Genomic DNA, 15,972 nt, shown 5'->3' with positions numbered 1-15,972 from the left:
AGCCCTTCCTCCTGACTCCAACAATGAGAAGTTAAATGTCCCAGGCCATGACTTCCTCAGCTTGGATAGGGTCTAGCCAACAGCTGGTCACTCTGCACTGACCAGGCCACTCTTGAGCCAGCAGCAATTTCTGTGAGTGCTCCTGTGCATGCTCTTCCCCTTGCATGGAGCAGGCGCCTTTTACCTGTTGGCCTTGCTCTCATCCTTCAAGCACTTGCTGAAATGTCAACTCTTTAGAGACCATCCAAAACAACTGCTCCTCTCCCTCTACTACACCTTGCTTGTCTTATTTCTGCTCTCACCCCCAGGGCCTGAGCCACAGCCTGGCCCGCAGTGATGCTCAGTAACTATTTACTCAATAAATGAATGCACTAGGAAAAGCAAAGCAAACACACCTAAATACTACGTCTAGGTATAAATCCATCCGTGTTGAAGACATAAATAACATTATTCATATTGCTCTATACATCACAGCCAGAGTCTGGAAACTGCCTACATGCCTACATACAGAAGAACAGGTACATAATATGAACAAAATGAATTGAGTACCATACTACGATGAGACTGACAGACCCACAACTCACACGAAGATGGAGGTAAATCTCATAAACATCATGCTGAACAAAACCAGAAACAAGAGGACACACTGGGCAGGTCCATTTACATTAAGTTCAAAAACAGGCAAAACTGGCCAGGCACGGTGGCTCACACCTGTAATTCCAGCACTTTGGGAGGCCGATGCAGGCAGATCACGAGGGAGTTCGAGACCAGCCTGGCCAATATGGTGAAACCCCGTCTCTACTAAAAAATACAAAAATCGGCCGGGCATGGTAGTGTGTGCCTGTAGTCCCTGCTACTTGGGAGGCTGAGGCAGGAGAATCACTGGAACCTGGGAGGCGGAGGTTGCAGTGAGCTGAGATTGCACCACTGTACTCCAGCCTGCTGGGCAACAGAGCGAGACTCTGTCTTAAAAATAAAATAAAGTAAAATACACACACACACACACACACACACACACACAAGCAAAACTAAGTCGAGATTATGACTGTGGGAAGGCGGTGCACCAGCAGGGGTATTGGGGGCTTCTGAAATACTGATCAGGTTATTTCCTGAGCTGGAGGCAGGTTACATAGGTGAGTTCAGTTTGTGAAAATTCATCAAATCGTCCAGTTATGATTTGTGTTCGTTTCTCTATGCTCTATTTCAACAAAACTTCATTGCAAAGAGAGAAAACATACCTGAAATAAACATGGAATTCTTATTTTTCTTAATAAAGCCAGCTAAAGATTCCTGTCCATCATGAGGACTGGCACCTGACATAGAGCTTCCCTTGGATGAGTGGCACACAACACCTGCCTCTTCACACAAGACCACGTGGCTAGTGCCAGGCACGGTGGCTCAGGCCTGTAATCCCAGCACTTTGGGAGGCCGAGGCGGGTGGATCACCTGAGGTTGGGAGTTCGAGACCAGCCTGACCAACATGGAGAAACCCCGTCTCTAGTAAAAATACAAAGTAGCCAGGCGTGGTGGCACATGCCTGTAATCCCAGCTACTAGGGAGGCTGAGGCAGGAGAATTGCTTGAACCTAGAAGCGGAGATTGCGGTGAGCCGAGATCGCGCCATTGCACTCCAGCCTGGGCAACAAGAGCAAAACTCCATCTCAAGGAAAAAAAAAACCCATGTGGCTAGTTATTGAGGTGAGGTGTGAACACATCAAATACACCCCGAAGCTGAAACCTGCTAGGACACATGGCTGGCTGCTGCAATCTTCTTCCACCTTTGCAGTCCTAGAAAGTATAGGTCCTGATAAATATTAGTGGCTTTAAATGGAAACAGGTGGTAGGAATGTCACTGCCTGAGGCTGATGCAGCACCTCGGCAGACATCTGAAGCCACACCTCTGCTCAGAGCCTACAGACTTGAGGTCCTGGATCACACCAGAGAGGGGGAGTAACAATCGTGGGTCACCTGCTGCCTCTTTCTAGTAATTTCTTCCTTTTAAATTATTTCATGAAAATTGATCGTTCAAGGGGAAAATGCTCTCTGAGGCAGGGGGAAAAAACTACATGAGTAACAAAGCAATCACTTTGGCTAAGCTTTGGCTCACTCCAAAGCTTAGGACCTCAGACACTAAGTGGCCCCAGGCCAACTGTGACCCAAAGAACAAGCCCCTGGAACAGGATCACACTCAACAGGAGGAAAAATAACTAAAGACTGCCCCAGGACACCTACTAAGACTCAACTCAAAGTTAGCAAGCAAAAAGGCTTGCATATTCTTTTGCACTAAAGGGCCCAAACAAGTGTGGTTGGATGTTGTCAACCTGAAAAATAGAAGTTCAGACTTGACTTGCCTAGCACACCTGCACATGTTCATTCACACACTCAAACACACAGGCATGCACACTTTCCTACTCAAACTCCAGTAAATTTTCCTCTATCATAAATTTTTTACTTACTAGGATGTTCAGGGCTTGAGGAATAGTATAAAGGTATTGTTACTGATTTATAAGACACAGCCCCTTTTAAAATAAAGTGCATTCTTATTTTGTCATCCTATTCATATGTCTGCCCTGTGAGGTAGAAAGAGCAGACAAACTGATCTCCATTTTACTTAAAAAAAAAAAAAGAAAAAAAAAAGGCCGGGCGTAGCGGCTCACACCTGTAATCCCAGCACTTTGGGAGGCCAAGTCAGGTGGATCACAAGGTCAAGAGATCGAGACCATCCTGGCCAACATGGTGAAACCCTGTCTCTACTAAAAATACAAAAAATTAGCCGGGCTTGGTGGCGGGCACCTGTAGCCTCAGCTACTCGGGAAGCTGAGGCAGGAGAATAACTTGAATCCAGGAGGCAGAGGTTGCAGTGAGCCAAGATTGTGCCACTGCACTCCAGCCTGGCGACAGAGTGAGACTCCGTCTCCAAAGGAAAAAAAAAAATACAGAGTCTACTGCTTTCCACATAGAGCTAGTGCCACATAAACCAGCACACCCCGGAAATAGAGGTTTAGCCACTAATAGCCTCCCCTCCTTAGGTCTTCTAGCCACCAGAGAGGAGGGCAGAGGTAGGAGAGGGATGCAAAAAGGAAGAAATGCTGATTAAGGAAGCTGGGACATGCAAGGAGAGTCGCACTCAAGCCCTGCATCATCCTTGAATTTTTTATTTTTTCTTTTTGAGACAGAGTCTCGTTCTGTTGCCCAGGTTGAAGTGCAGCAGTGCCACCATGGCTCACTGTAGCCTTGACCTCCTGGACTCAGGTGACCCTCCCACCTCAGTCTCTGGAGTAGCTGGGACTATAGGTGCGCACCATGACACCCAGCTAATTTTTTTTTTTTTTTTTTTTGTAGAGATGAGGTTTCGCCATGTTCCCCAGGCTGCGCCCTCAAGAAGATACTTCTTAATCAAATATCTTCAAGAGGAATCTCTCTCCCTCCTAGAGGTTTGTGAGACACTCCAGGAATGGCAAAGAAAAACCATGACCAACCAGCAACATCTCTTTATTAACAAGTAATCAATGTGTCATCTCTCATTAGGCCCAGCTCAGAATGAGAAATTGGAAAGGCACAAGGAGCCAAGTCACCAATGTGAAAGAGATTCCAAATGTACTATTTCTAACACCCATCTCAAGGAATCAGGGAGAGGTGGCGGGTGGCAGGGGTAGAGGGGTGACCCTGCCTGACCCTTAGCATGGAGAGACACTGGAAAAAAGGCCTGGGCACAAGAGTAAGCCTTGTCCCCACTGGTCATCGCTACATAAGCCCTCACTCCCACCAACGAGATGCCCACACCACTGCAGAGGTGGCATTCTGAGAGCCACCAGCAAAAAAAGCTCTATTGGTGACTCATACAAAAACTTCAGAATCCCAGGAAAGGGACGCCAAGGCCCAACAACTGTGGACGAGGGACCACTGATCAGACCTGACCATCATGTCGCTGTCAACTGAAAAACATTTTTTTCCAGTTTTCTGGCACAGTTGCTTCCAAACCATCCCGAACTTCCAAAACATGGCTAATTATACAAGGTAAATGAGTCATGACAAGCAACACAAAGGAAAACCGGCAGGAATCCATTCTAGGTGCTCACAGCAGGAGGTGACACAGGAGAGGGGACCTGAAGCCAAGCAATGAAGTGGGCAAAATGGGACTTCATGCTCCCTCCAGCCCCCAGGATTCCCTCGCCTGCCAACCAGCTCCCACGCAGGTGCAGCATTTTTGCCTGTGCACCCTCTTGCACTCCTCCCCTTTGTCAAGTCCCTCTGCTGGCCGTGGCTTTATCACCTAGACATGTGGAAAACCCCAACACAAACCACCCAGCTCCCTGCCTCGCCACCAGAACGCTGTCCCTCTCTCCCAGCAAGAACTCTCCCTGGGTCACTGCAAAAGGCACTTCTGCCACTGGAGGTCTGACCCCCAAGGAAGACAGGGCCCAATTCCTCTGCAGTCACCAGCCTCTGCCTTAAAGAATCTGCAGCTCAAAAACCTCCAAGAACCCCTGCTATGAACTCAATCATGTCCCTCCAAACTCTTATGCTGAAGCCCTAACCCCCAGGGGGATGGTGCTGGAGACAGGGCCTTAGGGAGATAATTAGGTTTAGATGAGGTCATGACAGTGGAGCCTTCATGATGGGGTTAGCGCCTTGTTAAGAGGAGATGCCAGAGAGCCTGCTTGTGCATGCACGCTCACACGCTCTCCCTCTCTCGCTCTGTCATGTGAAGATGCAGCCAGGAGGCAGCTGCCTGTAAACCAGGAAGAAGGCCCTCACCAGAGCCCAATCATGCTAGCACCCTGATCTCAGACTTCCAGCCTCCAGAACAGTGAAAAAATTTCTATTGTTTAAGCCATCCAGTCCACAGCATTTTCCAATAGCAACCTGAGCTAATACCTTCCCCAGGGAGATTCCCCTCGACCAAGGGTAGACAGGGCCACAGGCAAACTAAACAGTGTGTCAAGCACTCACAGGTTGTAAAAAGTAGCTTGTGAGGCATGATGCTTTACTGTCAAATTCTCCCCCACCCTGAATTCCCCCATCCCACAGCTTGGTGGCCTAATGCCAGAATGTCAAGGAGCCCTGAACCCCCCCTTTTCTGCTATGGGGCAGCAGAAGGGGACAGAGCCAGGGAGAACCTGTGCAGTGAGACAACGGATGGAAGAGTAAGCCCCAGGAAACAGAAATGGCCACACAACCTTTGTACTTGTAGTCTCAGGGAGATCAGAGCCTCTGAAAGCACACTAACTATGTGACAAGCCCTCATTTCCCAACCTCAACACTGGGAACCTAAAATTAGCCAGAGAAAGAGTCTACTCAGCTCTGTGTCTCCTACACAGGGCCTGATAAGTGTCACTACCTCCTCTGGCAATAACTTGTCTTGGGAATGCTATAAATACTACCTAAGTCTACCCAATGTGAATTATGAATACCAAGAATCGTTTCAGGGTTTGCAGGCACTGGCTATGTGACAGGGGTGTCAAATTCAAAGTGGAATGCACAAGACGCATACCCAGGGAACACATAAATCCCTCAGGTCCAGTCCTGCATTTTAAGCGGTGGGGAGAACTCACTCAAGAGCACCTCCACCTTCTGTGCGGCTGAGGCTGCAGCTGCTACTGCTGCAGCTCTGAAGAGCCGATGAAACGCTTTCCACCTTTTGTCAAATTGCTAGGAAGTAGGAGGCTGAGAGAGATGAGACGCTTCAGATTATAGAAAAGGACAAAAAGAAGTTTGGCCTTCTTGGATATTTAGATCTGACTCAGAGCTTTCCAGTGAAGAGGCCCTTGGAAAAGGAAGGCTGGAGAAGCAGCAGGTACTCCCCAGATGATCCAGGGCTGTTACTTGTCACTTGCCCCCTTGGGGGCTTGATCCAGTAAGGTTCTTTTTTTTTTAAGAGTCTTACTCTGTCACCCAGTAGGTTAATAGATGTCTGTGAATTGAATTTCAGTTCTTTGGGTTTCTGGGGTTTACAACTGCAGACCCGTAACCCCCGGGAGCAGGGCCGGCTGCACTGGTCTGCAAAAGCAAAGTGTCAGTCAGACGCCCTGCACCTGGCCAAGAGGTAAAGCTCAGGCACAGGGAACAGGTGGCGGCGGTAGAGGAGGGGTACTGGCTCCGAGGACAGGATGCTGGGGAATGGAGATGTGTGTCAGAGTCAAGAGAGATAGCAGAAGGGGACTGGAAAAGGGCCCATCAAGGCATATGGAGTCCCAGAGGCAAAAGGGAGAGAGGGTGTTAGAGGATGATAAGCAGTGACCCATGACGGGCAGCCCTGAGCAGGGCACCTGGGAACAAACTGTGAGATTTGGCCACCAAAGGGTTGCTGGAGGCCTTCCAGAATGGTACTCTGGCATAGTGGTAACCGCAGAAGTCGATGAGTAGGAACGAGGTATAGGTTACTCTTTCTAAAAGTCAACAGACAGCTCACAACTGACACTAGGCCAGTGGTTAAAAAAACAAACAAAAACATTGCTCCCTATACAGTGAGGTGCCCCAGTCTTTAACCAACCCCTGTGCTATCTGATTCCTACTGCACTGTACCATCTTTTTGTCTTGGTTTATTCAGTCTCTCCCATCCCGAACACCCTCTCCCACTGGCTTTTTGACATTCTGCAGATTGCTGAAGGCGCGGCTGAAGTGCACCTCTCAGGAACCCCTTCCTGAGTTCCCCATCACGTCTCCTCCATTGGGTACCTCTCTCCTGACCTGGAAACTGCAATATTGCTGACCTACACACTCCTGCAGGCAGAGTCGGGGACTCACTGCCTCTGTATCACTCTCAGGAGGCACCACAATCTTTTGCCCACGACAGACCCTCAAAAAAGAGGAGTCCATTGAATACAATGGTTCCCTTTAAAAACGGTTATTTATTTTTCTCCCTCCTTTGCTCAAATTCCTTGTGCTTAGTAACAGACATAACTGCCCACCACAAAACCCCTGCGTTCAGTATTTCACAAGTTTGATTCTGTCAGCCCCCTGGGGGGAGGAAAAGTGAGGAATAAGCTATGTGGAGGGACCTGGGACTAGGGGGATGATAGTATCTATCTCTTCTCTCCCCACCTGCCCCGATGTCACAGGGTCGGCAGAAGGGAGGGTCTTGGGAACAATGCTCTGGAAGCCATCTGAAAGAGTTCAGTCCCTGCTAGGCTACTCTGGGCCACTCCTCTAAAGGGCTGAATGAAAGAAGCCAGTGTTCCAGGGTCTAAGGCAAACTAGGAGCTGGATCTATCTGCTCAAAACTAAACCCTCCCTCTTGCCCATGCCCTTGTCCTCTCCCTTACCCCGTGTGTCAAGCTAAAGTCCTATGGAGATGAGCCAGAGGGGGACTCACAGAAGGACGGGGCACAGGGGCCTGTGCTGTACCCCACTTCTTGATACACTTGCTCTAAGGCATCTGCCAGACATCCCACCCCTAATGACCAGACCTACAAATAATCCCATACCCCATGAGGGTGCCCCACCTGGCATCCCAAAGTTCTCACAGAGAACCCGGCCAGAGAACCAGCAGCCCTGCAGGAGACGGCCCTCAGGTCCCATTCATCCAAGCCCCAACCAGACCCCTCCAGTGAGTCTGGAAGCAAAAGCACTGGGCATTAAAATGTCAGGGCCTGGCCTCCCTTGTGTGTGGGGCAGCAGTTGAAGCCTATTCTTGGGGTCCCGAAGTGCCCCCTCACCTCTTCCTTCCCTTTCTGCCTCCTGCCCACACAAACATTTGCTGGAGGACTGCTCTATAAACTGACATCAGTGGAAAAGAAACATCCGGAGTACAATCAGAGTTGAGTCATTAAACATCACAGAATCCCTTAGGGGAAGAAAAAGGCCAAAATGAGCCACTAAATGCTAGGGCTTCAAAACCCCAAAATAAAGCATGTCTACCACTGCTCTGAAGGGAGCATCGCGTGTGCCCGTCTCCTCTGAGCCACAGGGGCCCTTGCAGCAGGCAGCCACTCACAATCTCGCACAGGTGGCCGGGGTCAGCCACTGGCACCTGGGGGTGGGCCTGGCCTGTGGACAACAGCAGCAAAACTGATTTTATCCACCTACCCACCGGCAGCTGCAGGAAGGGCTCACACTGTTTGCAAACCCTGAGAACTATCATTTTATGTCCTCCAAAACACGGAGGAGAAAGTAAACCAGCCACAGGAACCTACACCCAAAAGGGAGGAGGTAAGTGAAAAACAGCCACACAGAAAACACAGAGAGAGGGATTCAATGCTGGCCTGACTTACTCAGTGCAGATGCTTTGCATCAGTTGCGTTTTTGTTGAATTCTCACACGGGGGGCTGATTCAAAGTACCACCAAAAAATAAATTCCAGGACAGCTGACTGTTCATTAAACAGGAAAGGACAAGAGGGAAACTTAGAACCAAGTTTCAATTACTCACACTACATAAAACCACCTCTCAGCAGCTGGTGCAATCAGTCAACAACATAAACCATGGCCAGGGGCAGATAAGCAGCTGGATCTGGGTAACTCTTCAAGAACTGCCCTCCCTCAGTCCCTGCTAGCAGTCAGGTAGCCCAGCACCTGCAAAGGAAGAAAGGGCCTTGTATTAGAGCACACTTTTGACACCTGCCATGTGCAGATCATATTCTCATTAGCCAGTACTAGCTGCTTGTTTCTCTGAAGACACAAATGACAGGAGTCTATGCAGCTACTTTCCAATCCTACTTTTAGGATCCAAGTTAATATTCTACCAAAAAAAAAAAAAAAAATAGGTTGACAATGCCAAATGGCCTCTCTCTCTGCAACATCAAATCTGCCCATCTCCTAAAATCTTTCTAGCCAACTGCATGCCCTTTTACCAATGAGCTGCTTTATTGTGTGTTCACCATTGGATCACCCAAATTTAGCAGCAAAAATGCAGCAAATCTAGTTAAACTTGAATTTCAGGTAAACCACAGATAATTCTGCATTATAAGTATTTCCCATGCAGTCTTTGGAAGATACTTATACTATAAATGATAGACTGTTTATCTGATTTAATTCACCTGGGCAGCCTGTATTTTATCTGGCAACCCTGCTTCATCTTCATTCCAGAGAAAACACTAAATCTCAAGAACAGCTGGAAGCAAACTTCGAGAGCCCCCAGCTGCCAGCCCATTCTACATAGAGGATTAGGTAAAGCAGTACACTGGCCCTGACACTCTGGGCAACAAGGACAGGCAGAAGGGGGCAGGAGGATTGCCTCCAAAGGAGAGGCAAGTCAAGTCCCTTCTCCTCTTCACTTATTGGACTTACTTAAAGTATCGACACAGAAAAATGTGAACTTAGAAAACAAATGCTGTATGATTCCACTGATTGAGGTACCTAGAGTAGTCAAAAATCATAAAGACAAAGTAGACTGGTGGTTGCCAAGGGCTGGAGGGAAGGAGGATGAGCAGTAATGGGCAGTTTCAGTTTTACAAGATGACAGAGTTCTGGAGATGGATGGTGGTGATGCTGCCCAGCAATGTGAATGTACTTCATGCCACTCAACTATACACTTACAAATGGTTAAAGTAGTAAATTTCATGTTATGTTTATTTTTACCATAATGTGTTTTTAAACTGTCGACTTCCTTCTCATTGCCAGTGTAGCCAGGTCTTTCTCTCTCTTGTGTCTAATTCATCTCTAACTCATGGAATAGGTATCTACTAAGAACCTTACACAATGCAAAAGGAAATCAAATCAGCAGGATACAAATGAAATGCAAGGAAGGCCAGGGCGGAGGGAGGAGCAGGTTTGCAGCTAGGGCGGACTTTTCACAAGCCCGCCTGGCTCCTGTCTGTCTAGGCCTCGGGGCTCCCTGCAGAAGCACCGTCACAACCCCACTGTTCTTTCACCCTTGGTGCGTCCCAAGGGCCTTGGCATCACCCCATGCTCAGCTCTAAGAAATGATCCAGGACCAGAACCCCACAGGCAATGAAGCTTGTCTCCACAGGCGACAGGGAAGCCTCGGGGCTGGAGGATGCATGGTCTCTACAGTTAGAATCATCCTTTGCCCAAGAATATCAACATGTACACACACACACCCCCCTTTTGACTCTGGAGACCCCAAAGCAGGCATCATGTCACATAAATATATGATCTAAAACTGCAGGTCGTCTGCCTTGGAGGGTGTTTGACACAAAACAAGACTTGGGGCACTCTAGCCACGGCTTGATATGTACCATCAAAAAGATAAAAGAGTCAAAGGCAGAAAGCATTCGTGAAGCCCACGGACCTCTGCAAGGCCCAAAAGCTAGTTGAGGAGAGCAGCAAAGACTCCCTCACCACAGTTCTGGTCAATCCCTGGCCAGGTAATCAGGGTTGTGGAGCCAATTCCTCTTTTGTGTTTTTGAGATGGAGTCTCACTCTGTCGCCCAGGCTGGAGCGCAATGGCACAATCTCGACTCACTGCAACCTCCGCCTCCAGGTTCAAGTGATTCTCCTGCCTCCGCCTCCTGAGTAACTGGGACTACAGGCACGCACCACCATGCCCAGCTGATTTTTTGTATTTTTAGTAGAGATAGGGTTTCACCCATGTTAGCCAGGATGATCTCGATCTCCTGACCTCGTGATTCGCCCGCCTCGGCCTCCTCAAGTGCTGGGATTACAAGTGTGAGCCACCATGCCCGGACCAGCCAACTCCTCTTAAGAATCCAGATTCTCCTCAGCAGCCCTTACTTGCCCACCCAACCCTGACCTGGCCAGACTGCCACAACTAGCCCCTCACACCATGCCCTACACACATGGGGCAGTCTGCAGACACATGGGGCTAGCAGTGGGGCTGTGGTGCACAGGGCCCTTAGAATCACATCAGTGTGCCCTGGTGCCTCCTGGACTCTGCTCTGGGTCTGCAGTAGTGCCCAGGAATCTTCAAATTTAGCAAGAACCAGGCAGGTCAGGCACAGTGGCTCACAGCCATAATCCACTAAAGCACTCTGAGAGGCCAAGGTAGGACAATCACTTGAGGCCAGGAGTTCAAGACCAGCCTGGGCAACATAGCAAGACCTCATCTCTACCAAAAAAAAAAAAAGAGAGAGAGCGAACTCCAGGCAACTGTAAAGGCAGGGATCCTCAGACCATATATTAAAAGAACAAAAATGGAGAAACAACATTTGAGCTAAAATATATATATATACATATATATATATATATGGACCAGGCACAGTGGCTCATGCCTATAATCCCAACACTTTAGGAGGCTGAGGTAGAAGGACAGCTTGAGCCCAGGAGTTCGAGACCAGCCTGGGCAATATTATAAGACCTCATCTCTACAAAATTAGCTAGCTATGCATAGCAGCACACAGGAGCTAGTACTCAGCTACTCAGGAGGCTAAGGCAGGAGGATCTCTTGAGCCCAGGAGGTGGAAGTTGCAGTGATCAGCGTTCATGCCACCGCACTCCAGCCCAGATGACAAAGTGAGACCCTGTCTCAAACACACACACACACACACACACACACACATACATACATACATGATGGGAGCCACTTAATGATGTAGGGCTATACTCACAGATGTTAGGTTAAAAAAAAGCTGAATCCCCAACTGTATCTCCTACAGGCGACTATCTATGCTGAATGTGTATTTACATACAAGTTAAACTCATGCCCGAGTTAACTAAAGGATAAGCTTTCTACAAACACAGTGACTCGGATACACCATCAACTTCTGGATTTGCGTCCTGGCTCGGCTTCAGGTATCACACTCCAGTGCACAAGCAACAACAATTCCCCGCTCATGCTCCATCCAAGGGGAGGATCTAGTGGTTGGTGGGAGAAGAACGTTTCAGGCAAGGAGTATGAGTAAAAGCCACAAGGTGAAGACTCTACTGAGAGGCCGGCCTGGAAGCTGAGAGAGCCTGGAAGCCAGAGGAGAGATTCTGCAGGAGACGGTAGAAAACATTAGGAAAGTAAGTTGGGGTCCAGGTACGGGGGCAACTGAGAGCTACTGAAAGTTCGTGAGCAAGAGAGTGACAGTGGCAGAATTCCACCAGGAGCCCAAATTCTTTTACAACCAGGACAGAGAAGAAACAGCAAGAAGGAAGCAAGGCAGGAGTCACGATTTCAGAAAATAAAGACAGAAAATCATGGAACCATGCACTTTTCATTGTGAATGCTAAGCCTGGAAATATGGCTACTTGCCAACTTTCTCTTGTCGTTTCTCTGCATAGCTTTGGCCAAGGTTCTGGTGTTGTTTTCTCAGACAGGGTTTGGCTCTGTCACCCAAACTGGGGTGGAGTGGCTTGATCATAGCTCACTGCAGCCTCAACCTCCTTGGGCTCAAGCAATCCTCCCACTTCAGCCTCCCAAGTCGCTGGGACTACAGGCCATGTCCAGCAATTTTTATTTTTATTTTTTTAACTCCTGGGCTCAAGCAACCCTCCTGTCTTGGCCTCCCAAAGTGCTGGGATTACAAGGTGAGCCACCATACCCAGCCTGTTTTTAAAGGGGAATTTGGCACTCGGAGGACAGTGATTCTCGACACTAGAGCAGTCCTGATGCAAAAGGTGCTGCACAGGAATTTGTAAACTTTCCTGCCCTCTGCCAGCTCATCTACTGGGCTATCAAGCAACTACTGCAGCCCCAAGGATCTTAGCAGAGGAGAGAGGAACAGGAAGAAAGCTCTTCAGCATCAGGACCAAACTCTGACAAAGACCCTCCCCTAGAAACAAAAGATCTGGGTCATGCAGAAGACTTTTCAAGACCTACGCATGGAAGAATTATAGCCCCAGACACCCCTCCCCATACCACTCACCAATCCATTTGGGTCCCCTCCTCTTAAGACTTGCTGCATCACCAGGGCTTCTGTTGATGAGTTAAGCCACTTCATTTCAGGTTTTGAAAACTAATGCTCTCTGACACGTTATTTCTCCTGCTGCCAAAGAGTTTAATACCCAGCATTCACTATTTTATATTAAAATCAGTTATCATTTTTACTACACATTAAAGCTCATTTCCCCCCAAAACTGCAAAGCTGAGACACCACTAAGGAGTGCAAAAGGAATAAGAAGCCAGTTGCCCTGCAAAATTATGCAACTAATGCCATCTCTCTGAGGAAAAAAGAAGCCCCCTAGACAAATAAAGAAGAAACTCAAAGAGCATGCTCTATAGTAGTTTTCTCCTGATGTGAGCTGCACTTTTAACATTTCAAACTAGGTCAGTACATGAGTTCTGATGTTGGGCTTTAAAAGGACTTGCTTGCTTCAGATTTGGGATAACATATTAGTGAATCTAGAGACCGCTCTGTGAATTACTATTCCTAACAACCAAAGCTTATTTCTAACATTTTGTATCTCAGTTAAAATAAACCTCAGCATTTCTCTCTGTGATTAAAAATAAGCTACACCACAGGATTACAACGTCAATGTCTTTCCCTCCCCCTGCATGTCAAGTGTTCTCGCCCTTAAAAGTAATAAACCTGGTATCTCTCTGTAATAAATAACTCCACACAGGTTTTAGAAAAGCAGCACATGACAAAGAGGGTACTGGAGGAGGAGCAAACACACAACAGAATAAACCAAATCCAGAGGTGAAGCTCATTCAGCCTGCCCAGTGCAAGCCTAACTCTTTCCTCCCTGGATCCTTCTAATATGATCATGCATTTCTATAACTACATTTGCAAATGAGTGACTCAATAACTGCTGCCTAACTCTGTAAAGCATTGGGATGTACTTGTTCAAGGGCAGCTATATGGAATTAGGCCCTTACTGGGAATCCTGTTACTCCTCAGTGCTGTGGACTGGAGCTGATAGCACATAGATCACCCAAGCCTTCCCCAGGACAACTGAGAGGATCCAGTGAAATCTAATGTAAGGAGGCACTATGCAGGCTCCCTGGGCCCAATCAGAGCCATGCTGCTTCTGCTCCAAGTTCGTCTCCTAAATCGAAGGCGTTGGGGCCTGTTGGAAATACAGATTCCTGGGCTCCTCCTGGGAGGGTTCTGCATCAGTGGCAGCCAGCCCTCGGCCAGCCTTTGGAAGCTCAGTCCTGGCCCACTCACAGTGAGGAATAGCCAAGTTCTATTCTGGTGTCACGAGCACCTCATTGTAGCCCGTCAGACTGAGCAAGCCTAGAAATTGGCTTGTAATAGGGCATAGCAGGAACAAAACCAGAAATGCACAAGAGTGAGTGGGGCGGGGCCCGAGCACCCTTCATAGCCTCTGGGGATTTGGAACTCTGGAGAAAAGTTAACTCTGTGCCGGGCGCAGTGGCTCACGCCTGTAATCCTAGCATTTTGGGAGGCCAAGGCGGGCGGATCATGGGGTCAGGAGATCGAGACCATCCTGGCTAACTCGGTGAAACCCTGTCTCTACTAAAAATACAAAAAATTAGCCGGGCGTGGTGTCGGGCGCCTGTAGTCCCAGCTGCTCGGGAGGCCGAGGCAGGAGAATGGCGTGAACCCGGGAGGCGGAGCTTGCAGTGAGCGAGATCGCACCATTGCACTCCAGCCTGGGCGGCAGAGCGAGACTCCGTCTCAAAAAAAAAAAAAAAGTAAAGTTAACTCTGTCCAAGGAGCACTTCCAGGAAAAAGACTGAGCCTCAGAGATTTTGAAGTGTGAAGCATCCACCACTCCATTCCATTCACTTGTCTCACAGCTCAGCCACATGCTGTTTCCAAGTGCTCCTCCCAGCCTCTCCCGCTGTGCAACCCACCCCGACATTCTGGACCCACCACCTCGTAAAACTTTCCTTGGCCATCCAGGTTGAAACTACCTCTCTCACCTTAAACTCCTAACACACTCAGCACTAATACCAGCTTCCCAAGTTGCACTTCATTCAAGTAGTGAATAGTTCCTAATTAAATAAATAAATAAATAAATAAGCGCTTCTTGAACAAAGTCTGGGAAATGAAAGATTATGCAGCTATGCGTTCATTATGGAGATTAATTTATTAAAGGCCCCAAGAAGCCTTTAACAAATAAACTGTTTAATTTTGTTTGACCCAACATTTTCTAAACTCCACTGACCTAAAAACCCATTTGTTCAGGAAGACCTATTAACTTCTTGCAGAACTGATGATCCACGTTAGAGTTTGGGAAATGCTGATCTATTCCATTCATCTAACAACTAATTATGCCATGTCTGGCTTGAATGGTTATTTAATCTTGGGTTCTTTAGCTCTGTGTGTATTTACATATTATCTTAAGTAGAACATTCATTTGAGCTAGGAGCACAACACCCTACAGCCCCCAGTCCAGCCCTTGTAGAGATACTGAATCCATTGTTTGATTTGAAAGTATTAGACCCAACGGTAAAAATCACAGATGTGTCTTAGAATACAAAAAAATGTTTAAAATCACAGCGACCATGTAAAGTTCCATTCATTTTTTTATATAAGAAAACTGAAGTCCAGAGATGTAAAATAGATCATCCAAAGTCACAAAAAGTCAACAGTAGAACCATGACTAGAACCCAAGTCGTCTGACTCACTAGCTAATGTTCCTTCTGTGATTTAAGTAAGCACTCTTCTAGACTCCAGCTGGTTTTCCAGCAGGTAAAGGAATCTAAGGTATTCTAGTGATCTGAATACCACAGGCAGTAGGACAGAGGCATACCAATTACAAGGAATTAAAATACAAAAAGACTCAAGCTCTGCTAAAATGGGAGTTAAGCACTCAGAAGATTCCAGAATGCTTATTAGTTTAAGACTACAGAGCTTAAGCTGGGCACGGTGGCTCGCACCTGTAATCCCAGCACTTTGGGAGGCCGAGACAGGCGGATCATGAGGTCAGGAGATCCAGACCATCCTGGCTAACACGGTGAAACCCAGCTCAGTCCTGGCCCACTCACAGTGAGGAATAGCCAAGTTCTATTCTGGTGTCACGAGCACCTCATTGTAGCCCGTCAGACTGAGCAAGCCTAGAAATTGGCTTGTAATAGGGCATAGCAGGAACAAAACCAGAAATGCACAAGAGTGAGTGGGGCGGGGCCCGAGCACCCTTCATAGCCTCTGGGGATTTGGAACTCTGGAGAAAAGTTAACTCTGTGCCGGGCGCAGTGGCTCACGCCTGTAATCCTAG

The 15,972-nt window shown here is 47.8% G+C and overlaps 1 protein-coding gene across 4 annotated transcripts in view; it reads right to left on the bottom strand.

The window, feature by feature from the left end:
• The window catches only part of TLN2 (talin 2), a 453,126-nt gene that overhangs the window by 382,073 nt on the left and 55,081 nt on the right, over positions 1 to 15,972 (bottom strand). The window contains exons 1-2 of one of the 4 annotated variants that reach the window (XM_063716678.1): positions 12,708 to 12,822; positions 8,369 to 8,511 (exon numbers count right to left, since the gene is read on the bottom strand). The exons of 1 other annotated variant lie outside the window; for it this stretch is intronic. The gene's annotated coding sequence lies outside the window, so the exon portion shown is untranslated. Of the gene's footprint in view, positions 1 to 8,212; positions 8,512 to 12,707; positions 12,823 to 15,972 lie in introns of those variants that run through there. 2 more of the 4 variants (XM_024232425.3, XM_063716677.1) reach the window with 2 other exon arrangements.

This window comes from Pongo abelii, chromosome 16 (genome assembly GCF_028885655.2).
Source record: "Pongo abelii isolate AG06213 chromosome 16, NHGRI_mPonAbe1-v2.0_pri, whole genome shotgun sequence".
Classification (NCBI taxonomy): Eukaryota; Metazoa; Chordata; class Mammalia; order Primates; family Hominidae; genus Pongo; species Pongo abelii.
This window is presented reverse-complemented; position numbering and strand designations above follow the sequence as displayed.